Consider the following 14,219-nt stretch of genomic DNA (forward strand, 5'->3'; position numbering starts at 1 on the left):
CCACTTATGGCTGAGAGCCTGCACAGGCTAGCTGGTGGTCCCTGACACAACCTTGTCCTCTGGCTTTCCACAAACTGGCTACCTATAGGCACCAGGAAACAGGGACCCACTGAGTGCCACATACTGCCTTTGGCCTCAGAGAATCTCTTGACATTGCCTTTCTTTTGCATGCCCCCCTCCGCCTAAACCTACTGGCTCCTAATTTCAGCTCCTTGGCTATAGATTCAGGCTACTTGCCTGTGTGCCTCTGTTTCTGGCCCTGTATTTGGTGCTTATTCCCTGTGCATCGAAGATGAACACTTTCACCTGAGTTTTGGCTTTTGCAAACAGTGATGACTTTTACCTAGAGAAGAAACCCAGAGGAGGTCCTTGGGAGTTGGAGGGTGGAAGAGAATGAAAAGCAGGCCCATGATTAAACTAATAACCTCTTGGTTTTAAGGAAGAAGACAAAGCTGTAACTCTATCCTGAATACCCTTTAATTTCTGTTTCCAAATATTCTGTAGAACTATTTAGAAATGTAAATCAGAAAGCTTAAGAATATTAATAATCCTTTTTGATACTTTACTTTCACTTCTAGAATCTGTTTTCAGGAAATAATCTGAAATTGGACCAAGATTTATACACTAAGCATTATTACTTATAATAATACAAACCTAAGCCTAAAATTAAATAGTTAAGTAAATTATGTTGTATCTATATGACATATTATTTTGCCACCTCTAGTTGCAATGCTTATGTTAAGCATGAAAATTGCTTATAATATTAAATGAAGTGAAGAGAATACAAATTTGCACGTATGAATCAGATAAAATACATCTATATAGATATGTAGGTATAGACTAATTTGCTAAATAATGGCTCTTTCTGAGTGGAATTATGGTGACTTTTATTTACATAATTTTTTCTCTATTTCCAATTTATTTAAAATGGAGAGTTATAACTTTTATAATGGAAGTTTTAGCTAAAGCATTTCCAAGTATTATTTTATTTAAATGTTTTCACGACAACAATATTCAGCGTCAGTAATTGCTATCAAGGGCATTAGGGTGGATCATTAAGAGAAAGAAATAATAGCAGTTAATCCAAGAAGAGGTAGAAGCAGCTGGATATAAAACCCAACGACTACTATTTTTCAAATGGTTTCCACTCCTGAATAATTTCAGAATTGCTTGTCCCTTCTTCTGCAATCTTTGGTCATGTGGCTATTTCACTTGAGTAGGCAAAGTTAGAGAGACATTATGGTAGTAAGGCCAGAGGAAGCTTGTGTGTGTGTGCATGTGTGTTTAATTTTTCCTTTTGAGTAAACTTTCTTGTCCCACAAACAAAGCAACGTCCACTCGACATGCAAGCATATGATGCTTCTTTAGACTAAATTCACTTTAGTGTGGAACAAATGTTCTTAGCTCTGAAAATATAATATGAGCTTCTTAGATCCTGAGTAGAGACCAGGAAAGTAGCAAGTGTGTGTGAAGGGCAAGTACCACCAATTGGCCTGGAAAGTTAAGCACATGTGCAGCTCTATAATGAGTGCACTATACAAATCAGCTTCTCAAATTGATCAATAATGATTTATAAAATGACAAGAAACATATCTAATTCTAATTATTGCTACTATCTTCAAATAAATATTTAAAAAGTTTTCCTAATAAAAGTAATAAGAAATAGAGGTTGGGGCCAGCCCAGTTGTGCAGCGGTTGAGTTTGTACACTCTGCTTCAGTGGCCTGGGGTTTGCCGGTTCGGATCCTGGGTGTGGACCTATACACCACTTATCAAGCCATGTTGTGGCAGGTGTCCAACATATAAAATAGAGGAAGATGGGCATGGATGTTGGCTCAAGGCTAATCTTCCTCAAAAAAAAAAAAGTAATAAAAAATAGAGGCTGAAACTGGACTACTTATATTTGGGGTGATAGATACTCTAGATTAACACTGTGAAACAGAAATGTAATGTCAGCCACACATGTAATTTAAAATCTTCTGGTAGCCATATTAAAGTAAAGTAAAATAAAAGAGATTAACTTAATTTTAGTTTGAATATTGGGTTATTTAACTCAATACATACAAATATTATTTAAACATGCAATCAATATTAAAATCACAGAGTTTTTTTTTTTTTTTTTTTACCTTCCTAGCACATCTTAATTTGATCTAGGAATATTTCAAATGCTCAGTAGCCACACATGGTTAGTGGCTACCATATTGGACAGTACAAGTCTAGAGCCTCTCTATGATGGTAATAGTAGAATTGGGCTTTCCTACTTTGATACTGAAATAGAAACTGTTTCACTTCTTACATGAGAGCTCATATATGGATATTATTGTTCAAGGATAATTTGGCAGAGATCCCTAGTTGCCTTCTCAAAATCCATTCTCCTTGCTTTTCTAGGTAGTGGAACTCCAGTTTATTTGAGGCAGCAATATGCTCAACTGAGTGACTACACTTCCCCACTTCCCCTGCAGAAGTGTGTGGCCAGATGACTAATCAGGCCTGTGAGGCAGTGTGGCAGGAGCGCTGGGTGGGGCTTCCTCGAAGGCTCCTTAAAGGGAGCTGGCTCAGCTGGCAAGCATGCTCCTTTTACCTCCCCTTTTTCCTCTTTTCTGCAGCTTTGCATGTGGATACGACACCTCAAGTTCAAGAAGCTTAGTGAGACCATCAGGATGGAAGCCGCAGAGGAAAAATGACCAACCAGAAGGATGGAAGGACCAGGGTCGCTAAAAATTTCATGGGGCTGCCAGTCCCTATGTTTTTGTGAGAGGAGGGTTTTATAGAAAGCTGATGCAAGCACTTTCAGAGGTCTTCAGATAACAAAATTTTAACTGGTTGTTATGGGTTGAATTGTTTCCCCAAAATTCCTATGTTGAAGTCCTAACCCCCAGTACCTCGGAATGGGGCTGTATTTGAAACTAGGGCCTTTAAAGAGGTGATCAAGTTAAAATGAAGCCATTAGAGAGGACTCACTTCCAGACGTCCAGGGCCTCTCCTTTTTAACCTAGATTTTAAAAGGAAGGAAACAGATTAGACGTTGTGCTAGTTACCTATTTCTGAGTTTCAGCTCCAAAGCCACCCTTCTTTGTCCTGCTTTTGAGAGCAGAGTGGAAGCCTGTAAACATTTCTCGTTTGTCAAGGGCCAGATGTTAAGATGTGTGAGTAGAGGGCACTAGAGGACCACTGCAGGGTGGTGGCATTTGGAAGACACTTCTTTGGAACCTGAGAACCCCTGGCCACTGAAATGGAGCACGTGAATGTCGCCACTACACAACCAGGCCAACCCCTAGATAACAGCTTTTTATATCAGATTTTTCCTCTTCTAACAACCTGGACCTTGACAGATAAATGTCTTTCAAATCTTGTGACAAAAGTGAAGAGTTTCTAAGAAGCCAGCCCAGCTGTTCCACATGGAACAAATTCAATATTAGGTCCCTGCTTATTCAGGATCCGGGTGATTCAACGAGGAACGTTTACATAAGATTATTAGGAATTTAAAACGACAGAGGAAGGGTTTAATTTTATCTACTATTCTCCTAATCTAAAATGTAATCTGGAGCCTTTGACTTGCTGCCCATGGATGGACTTCAGAGGCATCTATGTGCCCCAAAAATGTTATTCAGAATAAAATGTCTTCATAGTTTTCACTGTATTCTTAAAGGGATATGTGTCCTCTAAAGTATTGATAATCACGGATCTACAATCTTTAGCTTTGTACTTGTAGAAGGCTATTTACAGAACAGGATAAACACAGTCATAGGACTCTGGTCTTCATGGGGAGCATACAATGAGAAATATGAACAAAGTGAGGCAATAAAAATAATTATGACAATATTATCAGCTATTAGTGATCCAATGTCTATAATATCCCAGAAGTCACTGTGCATATGTAAAGTGGTTATTATTAGCTCTGCATTGTAGGTGAAGACACTGAAGCATGGAGAGGTTAAGTAATTTTGTCCAGATTCTATAGCTATTCTGTGGTAATGCTAGAATTTAATCCTACTGTCCTCAAAGATCATACTCTTCCTCAACTCATAGTGCCTTCATCTCTATACATTTCCTTACTATCACATTCAACAGTATGAGTGACACAGAAAAATACATTGTTTTTTGAAGTTCGTAAAATACATAGGGTGATAGGAAGAAAATCTTGCAAAGAACTGGACTAGAATAAAACATTGTTTCCCAGAAATACTATGTCCTCAAATTAAGATTCTGCATATACCAGGCTCCTGCTTGGAACCCCTTCTTATCACCTTGAAATCGTCTGAGAGGTGTCTTTCTTCAAAGTCCATGTCAAGTTCCTGCACTTCCATGAAGTCTTTCTTAAATCTATACCCTGTAATTTCTACTCCTTAACTCTTGTAAACTCTGTTTGAGGTTTGCCAATAGTGTGCAGAGGCTGAGGGTGTGGCAGTTAGAAGTACTGTTGGCCTTGCAGGCTGGAGGGCAGGGGGTGTAGTCCAAGTAAGGAGGCAAGAAGCTGGAAAACCAGAATCACTGAGAGTAATTGAGGTGGTGAAAGAAACAAAAAGTGTAGGTCAAACCATAACGGCAAATGAGATGAGAAGAGGAGGCATGGCCATCAAAATGGTGGGCAGGAGAGTAAAAAGCACATATGAGGAGAAGCCCAAGGCAAGCGCCTCAGCTTTGACTTCTGAGTTCTGAAATGGTGACCCAGTGACCACTATGTGGATGCTGGGGGCAGAGAGATGTTTAAAGTTTCCCAACCACTGGAGGCAAGGATCATTTGCTGTGAACAGAGTAGATACTCAGTAGCTATATTTTGATAATGATGATAATTCAAGTGCCAAGTTGTATCACGTTGTATAAGTGTGAGGTTCACAACAAATAAAGCGTGCTGGACCCGAGAGTTCCAAAGGTGTTCTGAGGAGAAGGTGGGATCTGGAATGCACCTAGACAAGGCCAACAGATGTACCACATTCAACACTACTCCTTTCCCACACCCATGGTGGGTTCTTCTTATGGATCATAGCAGCTTCTTCTACCCAGTCTGCACTTGGTCCTGTGATTCTTCTTAGGACTGTGCTCCAGGAAGCCAGAGATGACCCACTGAAGTGGACACAGGCAGGGCAGGAACGCAGCAGGTTCCTAACTGTGGTTCCATTTTTGTAATTTTGAAACTTTCTAATTATTTTCTATATGGTCACTGCGTTAATGCTCCTAAGTGCCTCCTTGAAACCAAGGCTTGTCTGCCTGACTTCTAGTTCCCCCTGGCCTCCCCACAAGGCAGCAACTCAAGAGTCTGTGCCTGGCACAGCCTAGGGGCCCCAGGACCCTGCTCCACCTCTGAGAATCAGTTAAATATTTTGAATGTCACCCTGATTCAGCATGTTAACTGTACTTGTGATTTGGGAGAAGGGCAGTTAGTTTGAGTCTAGGTCAGAAAAAATGTGAGGAAGAAACACAGCTCAGCTGGTAGGGAAAAGCACGGAATGAAAAGGCCTGGAAGAGATATGCGTAGAGTGAACTCCAGAAACAGGGAATAGTCTCAGCCTGGCTAGAAAAGAGGAAGAACTGATGAGGAACTATAGGAAATAAAATTCTATATAGTGGGAGAGCTGAATTTGAAGGAGGCAAAATCCAAGCACAAAAATGTCCATTTGCCTTATAAGAATACAAGAGCCACTGATAGCCTAGGACTTAGTTTCTGGGGAGACAGTTAAGTTCTATGTAGGACTCTCAGCCATCTCCTAAAAACCCAAGAGGAAGAGCTTTGCAACCAGATGCTGGCAAATGGACATGCTGGGAGCCGCAGGGCCAGTTACAGCTCCTGCCGAGACCACATCCATCGAGGTGTCAGGGGAGTAGGCTCTTCCCAGACACTCCAGCCCCTGTTGCCACCTTTTTCCCTCTTGCCAAAAACAATGATTCTGCCCCAAAGCTTGTATTTTGCAGGATATACCCATGACAGATTTATTTGGCAATTAGCAAACTACATAGGGGACATTTCAGAAACACCTCATTGGTCTTCAATTCCCAGGTAAGCAGTGCTGTTCACGGATCTGTCCAACCTTGTATTTTTTTTTTTTTTTTACTTTGACATGAAAGTCATTCAAGGCCCCAGGAAAAAATAGATGTATAATAAAAATGAGTAAAAGCTGATGGTGTAGTGCTTTCTAGAGAGGAGAAAGAAGACTGTGAATGACACAGCCATTGATGATATATCATTGACTTTCCCTGGTCCTGAGCATAAAGCATCTTTTAGTATAAAGTGTGGATAGTAATGCCCGCCCCTGTCTGCCTCTCATAGATGTTTCAGGGACAGAGGAACTAATATGACCACAGGTCCATCTGTCATCCCTCCATTTACTGCCCTTCTGACATTAGCACCATGATTTGTGGCATTGTCTATCAGATAGCTCTCTGAAAAAGATCTCTTCAAATTAAGATGATATCATTGCTATTATTATTGAAAAAAAAACATAAAAAGAACAAGCTTAGTTCATTAGTTATAATTTTTGCATAGAAGAAAAACACCTGAGTTGATTTTAACTTTCATTTAGTCCCACTCTTTTAAAAAACATTTGAATACTCAAATGACTGGAAAGCAAGAGGTGAAACCGGCAGGAGAAGCAGATTCCTTTGTGGGTGGGTGTGAAAGTTGGTATAGACTTTAAACAGGATGATTGAGTCAAAAATCCCTAATCTTTGACTCAATAATCTTCATTTATAGTCATATATTCTAAACTTCTGAAAATTACTTTTCCATTATATTTAGTATCTCAATATCATTTTTGGCAGTAAAAATTCAAAAACTCAAATTTTAACACAGTAAAATCTTAAATGAACTATAGTGAATTGATTTAATATTTATAGGATGTTTATAAATAGAGAGATTAAAAAATTTTAATAAAAATTTTAATGACTGAAAATACATTAATAAAAATATTAACTATAAAAAGCAAGATATAAATTGGTCAATAAAATTTGTTCTATGATATATAAAATATATATTTAAAATATGAAAATGAAGTACATATAGATGAGAACAGTGTTTTCCTCCCTGGCTAGTTGAGTGTTCTGTATATTCCAAACAGCATCAAGAAATAAAGAAATATATTTTTTTAACATTCTAAAGAAGTTTTATTTAATAATTACAATTAATGATTTCATCAGATGAGCTAATGAAACTAGTCACCTTGGAAAGGAAGTCATAACACTGATTTAAGGTAGAAGAATTTTCAGAGAGGATGACCACCACATCATTAGTTTATTTTTTCTTAACGTTAAGTCACATCATTCTTCATATGACCTTGAAACTATTTAATTTCAATTTTCCCAAAGAAAGAAAGGAAGAAACTTATCTGGAAGTGAATAATTTAGAAATAATTTTTCAAGGGTATAAGGAAGATACAACATAGAAGCAGGTGATGTGAATGTCAGACTAGTCAAATGACAGTGGAAGGCAGCATGGATGTGGAGAAAGAAGACATGATATGTTAGTTGCATTTCAAGTTAGTACTCTCCATCAAGGGAAAGTGTCATTTATCACAGAGCATACTCACAGAGATGAAACATGATCCCGGGGACAAGCTAAAGAGATTATAGGCTTCACTAGACACTAAGGAGTTTTCTCTGAGCAATTTTCATAAGCTCCTGGGTCACAGGAAGGGAAGACAGATGCTGCTTCCACCATGTCTGTGTATGTGTGTGTGTGCATAGGCAGATGTGAATGTGTGTGATCTCATTTACACACATATCTCTAAGTGTGTTTTCTTGGCTTTGGAAATTTCAAGAAATAAACAACCGTACTCCAATGAGTTGCATGACAGCAGAGACACAAACAAAAGATGATGAACTTCACAAAAGCCCACTATGGTTACTCATCAGTGAGCTTGTTACACCCAAGTCCACGGGGCAACACATTTTTTAAATGCCTTGTTTTAAAGGAGTCTATAATTTGATCAAGTCTGGACTGAAGCTGGTCATTAAACTTCCTAAAATGAACAAGATGGATAAGTTTGCAATATATTTACCCAAAACCCACTTTATGATTTGTACAGTTTGGGAGTAACTATACTTCAGATTCAGAAAGTAAAACATGAGCTACCTCCAATCTACTTTTATTATTTGCTGGGATCATAGAATGCAAAAACTCTATGTGATTCATTAATTATCTACCTAAGATGGCAAATAAGTATTGGTTTACATGCCAACTTCAGTTTAACGGGTTGGTAGAAATTTTACTTAATAGCTCCAACTTATTGGGTGCTTAAGGTGGACCTTGCACTGTGCTAAACACAGATTTAAACTTCACAATAACACTTTGAGGTAGGTACTATAATTGTCTCATTTTACATATGAGTTGACTGAGGTTTGGTAACTTGCCATGCAGCGGGGATGAGGAACCTAAGCAGTCTATCAACTATGTTACCATTGGTGCTGTCAGGAGCATTGGATTGAGAAGATCATGGGACTTCCCTCTAGGCTGAGTGAAAATGTATTTTGTGATTGTTTAGCAGTTTCAGCATTGAGGTTGGGACTATCATTATACATGCTTCGTATTGGCCATCACCCATCCAATCCCTTGATTTCAATTATTTGAAGACAGAGGCACAGAAGTGAATTTACATGGTCAATTAGCTCCAAAGCCAGTTCTGTAACCGTAGTCCTGCTATAAGCCATTTGCTTTTTTCTCTCCTTCTACTAAAGACAAAATAAAGTAACATGAGCATTTCTACGATGCTCTTCATTCAAATGGAAAAAAAATCATTTTAGGACCTACAATGAAATGGGTGAGACCTCAGGCAATTCTTAGACAACTTTCGTTGCCTCAGGGAGAGGGGATGCAACACTCAGAAAGGAGAGCTTAAAGAAAGCATCATTTCTTACAAAGTGGAAGGTATGAAATTAATCATTTTCAGGAAACTAGCAGGGCAATATATTTCTTATGTATATAATAATCCACATTACAGGTACTGTATACACACTTCAATGGACCATTTACTTTTTGATTGTTTATTATATGGTGCTGTATTAGCATAGAATGGAAAATTTGAGGAAGAATAGTGAGGTATTTTTTATGTCTACTTTAAGCTGTTAGTTTTACTGCATTTCAGGATGTGGAGGATCGTCTTGTAGTCAAATCGAGCTATAAAGACTAAATTGAATTATCCCCATGGAACAGCTGTTAAATCTCCAGGGAGTAGGCAGGTCCCACAAGAAAGGGATGACAAATGGCAATGAGGATGCTGACTGAATGCAGCCTGCTAGAGAGGTTTGTGCTGGATGAGAGCAAGCCTGGTGCTTCCTTGAGCCTTGAATCACATTTTGTAATTTATGGGTATTACTGTATACTTGCTGCCTGATTTGTTGATTCCTTGTGTCTCCTGCTAAACCCAGAACTTCTCAAGCCTCAATAACTGTGAAAGAGTCTGTGAACATTGGAAAAGGACAAAAGCCATCCCTTTTAAAAGCCCTCCAGTGACTTAGTGACTTGGAGCAAGGCTGATTTTGTAGCCGATCCTGTGTCTTTGGGGGAAAATTCAAGCCTGAGTAGGAGAATAAAAATGTTTGTACTTGTAATTAACAGTACAAACCATTCTTTCCACCATGGAATTCCTGAAGGAAAAGGACCAGGTATACGAATGTGTGTGTGTGTAGTGATATGAATTCTCACTTAGGCAAGGTGATGGAAGCAATTTGGGAGAAAAATAATGTTTTTTTCCCTTTAAATTGTGAAGGTTAAAACGAAAGATTGTCAACCTGCAAAGTAAAACAGTTTTCTTGGATTTTTTTGTGAAGTACCTTAGTGCTTAATGGATTTTTTTGTGCTTCATATTAACAATGCTGCCAATTAAACTCTGAGGAATAAAGGAAGCTACCAAAGTTTGAGGCAACTTGGTAAGTGCTACAGTAGTTTAAAATCAACAAAAATTTTGTTGCAATTTTGCTTGATTATTCTCTCAGAAAAGGAGATGATTGAGGCTGCCAATATTCAGAAATTTGTATTTTCCTTCCATGTTCTCCTTTATGTCCCCTTTCTTGCTTTGCATATTCAGTGTCTGTATTTAACATCTCTCATCATTAAGGATATTTTCTAGCATATAGCATGTATGGAGATTTGCTTTATGCATGTTGCCATAAAGCTCTTAGTTATTTATATCTAATGCCCTGGCTCTCATACATTTGAGCCCCAGTTTGTGAACAATGGAAATGAGCAATGTTTTCATAAGCTCCTTGTGTTTTAACTTGCTCTGCCAACTCCTAGCACAATGTGCTAATGTGTTGACGCTCATGACATGATAAGTAAATTCCTAGTAGTGTATAATCCCACTGTGTTGGTAGATTAAACTCAATGAGGCTGTTGGGAAAGGGATGAGCATAAGTGTGCTTTACAGGGCTCAAGTCTCCTGACTTAGACAAAAAATAAATAAATAAATGTCATTATCAAGCTAGTGGTTAGGTTAATTAGAAAATGGACAACCTAAACACATGTGGGTTGGAGAATTGTCAAGAGGCATGAGCATAATCCAGGGATATGTAAGGAATGTCACTGAGGCTCCTAGAACCGGAGTCAGGGAGCTGTACCCTTCTTAGCACCAGCCTTACTCTTTAAAACTAAAGAAGTCAGCAATTTGGCACAAACCTTTTACAACATTTACACCCTTTAACTCAAGTGTGATTTCCCTCAAGCAAGCCAGTCCCACACTCTGGAATCCAATGGCCACTTTAAAAAAAAGTGTTAATATACAGAAACTCAAAACATAAAATATTCCTTATAGACTATATTTATCAAGGGAAAAAATAAACATCAAAGTCATTTAAACTCCATAGTTAGTCCAGATAGTCCAATGACCAGATTGCAAAGAGAATCAGGCTTTACCTATCAATGATAAGGTGACCTAGACTTGTCATGGATTTTAAAAGAATGTCAGCCTAAGGAACTTCTGCTTCTAGGAAAATGAAATAGTATGATTTTCTCTATTTCTGAGTACAACTCAAAAACCCTGGACACAATGTATAAAAGTAGACTCTGAATGGTGGAGAGAAAAAGAAAAGCATGTATAACATCTTGAGACCCAAGGAACAATGGAGAGCTCCCTACATTTTCTTTTTTCCTTATAAATCTTAGACTTGTTACTGAAGAAGCCAGGAAACCAGAGAAACTGACAGGTGCAGACAAAAAAAAGTCCCTATTAGAAGACTGCATTCTCTAATCAAAAGACTAGGAATGAAGCATCTTAGTAAGACAGGATACAGTTAGACAGTAACTGCTCTATGCCAGCCAAACACCTAAGAAAAAGCTATGACCCCACTACCACCCAGCCATGCCACAACAAAGTACCCCAAATCCCTAGCCAGGGTAAGTGTCAGGAAAGACCAAGTATGGACCCTGGACTTTAATCCTTGTCAAAGACTAACAAGCCTCTCCCTGTAGTATCAATGGAGACTATGTACCCAATGGAGCCTGGATTTCTACCCATAGTCAGCAGTAGCAAGGTACCTCACCCACTCCCTGCAGGGATGGTGTCACAGATGGCTTAGTGGAGAGTCAGGACTTTCATCATAGTCCACTCATAACAAGGACATTCCACACACAGACGCTGTGATATCACTAGAGATCACATGGGGAGCAGTAATGAGGTTTCTTACCCCTCCCAGTCAGGGAGGAATCAGTGAAGATCTAGTAGGGAGCCAGAGCTTTCTCCCTCTACATCTAGTAGTAAGAAAGAGATTCACTACCCTTGGGTGTCAATGGAGGCTGAGTGAGAAACTTGCATTCTGCTCCCACCTAGCAGTTTTGAGGCAAAATCCCCTTTCCCTACTGGAACAATGTCAGAAGAAGACACATTAACTGAAGGTTTAAATAAGATTCTTCATAACACAATATCTAAAAAGTCCAGGTTACAATAAAGTATCTCTTGTTATACCAAGAAACAGCAAGATCTCAAACTGAATGAAGAAATACAATCAAGAACTAGCCCTGATGGCCTAGTGGTTAAAGTTCAGTGCTCTTATGACTTCAGTGGCCTGGGTTCACTTCCAGGTCATGGAACCACACCACCAGCCTGTCAGTTGCCATGCTCTGGCGGCGGCTCCCGTGGAAGAACAAGAAGGACTTACAACTACAATATACAACCAGGCACTGGGGCTTTGGGTTTGAAAAAAAGAAGAAAGACAGTCAATAGATTCCAATGCTGAGATGACAGAGATGTTAGAATTATCCAACAAATATTTTTAAGAAACTGTTATAATAAAAATCCCTCAAAAAGCAATCACACATTTGAGACAAAAAAGAAAATAGAAAGTCTCAGTAAAAAATAGAAAGTCTTAGCAAGGAAATAGATGACGTAAAGGAGAACCACAACATTTTTAGAACTGAAAAATACAATATCAGACATAAAAAAATAAAGGATGAGCAAAATAACAGAATGAAGGGACTAAGGAAAAGAATTAATGAACTTGAAACCCCAATAATAGAAATTATGCAATTTGAAAAACAAGCCAAATAGACCATGAAAAAAATGAACAAAGGATCTGGGGTCTGTGGGATTATAATGAAAAATCTAGCATTCAGATCTGTGGAGTTTAGGAAGAAGATAAGAAAGAGTGAAGGACTGAAAAATACCCAAATAAATGGCAGAATACTTTCCAAGTTGGTAAAAGATATAAGGCCACAGATTCAAGAAACTGAGTGAAATCCAAACAGGATAAACCCAAAGAAATCCACAATATGACACATTATCGTCAAGCTTCTGAAAACTAAACACATAGAAAAGATATTGAAAGTAGTGAGAGAGAAATGACATCTTATCTATAGGGGAAAAGATTTGCGAAACAATGGATTCCTCAACAGAAACCATTGAGACCAGAAGGAAGCTGCCCAACATTTTACAAGTGCTGGAAGAAAACAATTAACTGTCAACTGGAAGCTTGTGTCTGGGTAACATATCCTTCAAGAATAAAAGAGATATCAATATGTTATAAGATAAAGAAAAAATAAGAGAATTTGTCACCAGTGCACACAGCCTAGAAGGATGGCTACAGGAAGTTCTTTAAACAGAAAGGACATAATAGAAGAAGGAATCTGGAAAAAATCAGGAAGGAAGAAAGAATGATAGTAAGCAGAAATATGAGTAAATATAACACACTTTCTTTTTCTTGACTTTTCTAAATTATGTTTGACAGATGAAGTAAAAATAACACTGATGATTCTAAATATATAGAGACAAAATAATAATTAAGACAATTATATAATAAACAGGGGAAAGTAAGGGAATATAAAAGGATATAAGATTTCTACACTTCACTAAAATTGATGAAATACCAGTAAACTGTGATTAGTTATGTATATATAATATAATACCTAGAGATACCACTATCAGAAGCTATACACAGAGATACAAACACTAGATAAATTAAAATATTTTTTAAAAACATTCAAGAAACACAAGAGGATGGAGAAAAAAAAGAAATGAAACACAGGTAGAACAAATAGAAAATAAAAGAATAAACACACATTTGAGCCCTAACACGTCAATAAATTTAACATAAATGTAAATGGTTTAAATATACCTATTAAAAGACAGGATTGACAGAGTGACTCTACTATTTATCGTCTACAAGAAAGTCACTTCAAGTACGATTTCGGCAGGTTAAAAGTAAAAGAATGCATGGCCTGCCCAGTGGCACAGTAATTAAGTTTGAACGTTCTAGTTCAGCAGCCTGGGGTTCACCAGTTCGCATCCTGGGTGCAGACCCCATGCTGTGGCAGGCATCTCACGTATAAAAGAGAGGAAGATAGGCATGGATGTTAGCTCAGGGCCAGTCTACCTCAGCAAAAAGAGGAGAATTGGGGGCAGATGTTAGTTCAGGGTTAATCTTCCTCAAAAAAAACCCAAAAAGAGTAAAAATGCAAAATATGTATTATTCAAACTTTAACAAAAAAAGCAGAAGTGTTTATATTAATATCAGATAAAGTAGACTTCAGAGCAAAGAAAGTTATAATAAGCAGAAAAGAACATCAGATAATGATAGAAAATCTAATCCATCAGGAAGACATAGAAATTCTAATTCTGTATGTATAAAAGAACAAAATGGTAAAATATAAGTAGCAAAAACTGATATAACTAAAAGGAGAACTAGATAAATCCACATTTATAGTTGGAAACATCAACACCATTATTGAGCATCTAACTGTGTGCAAGGCACTCTACTGGGTATTGTGAATGCAGTAGTCAAAAAGAAGAAAAGACAGTCCTG

General features: G+C 37.9%; 1 protein-coding gene across 2 annotated transcripts in view; it reads right to left on the reverse strand.

The window, feature by feature from the left end:
• CNTNAP5 (contactin associated protein family member 5) overlaps positions 1-14,219 on the reverse strand; it is a 767,582-nt gene that overhangs the window by 374,173 nt on the left and 379,190 nt on the right. The window lies entirely within an intron of this gene.

The sequence above is a fragment of the Equus asinus genome, chromosome 4 (assembly GCF_041296235.1).
Source record: "Equus asinus isolate D_3611 breed Donkey chromosome 4, EquAss-T2T_v2, whole genome shotgun sequence".
Lineage (NCBI taxonomy): Eukaryota > Metazoa > Chordata > Mammalia > Perissodactyla > Equidae > Equus > Equus asinus.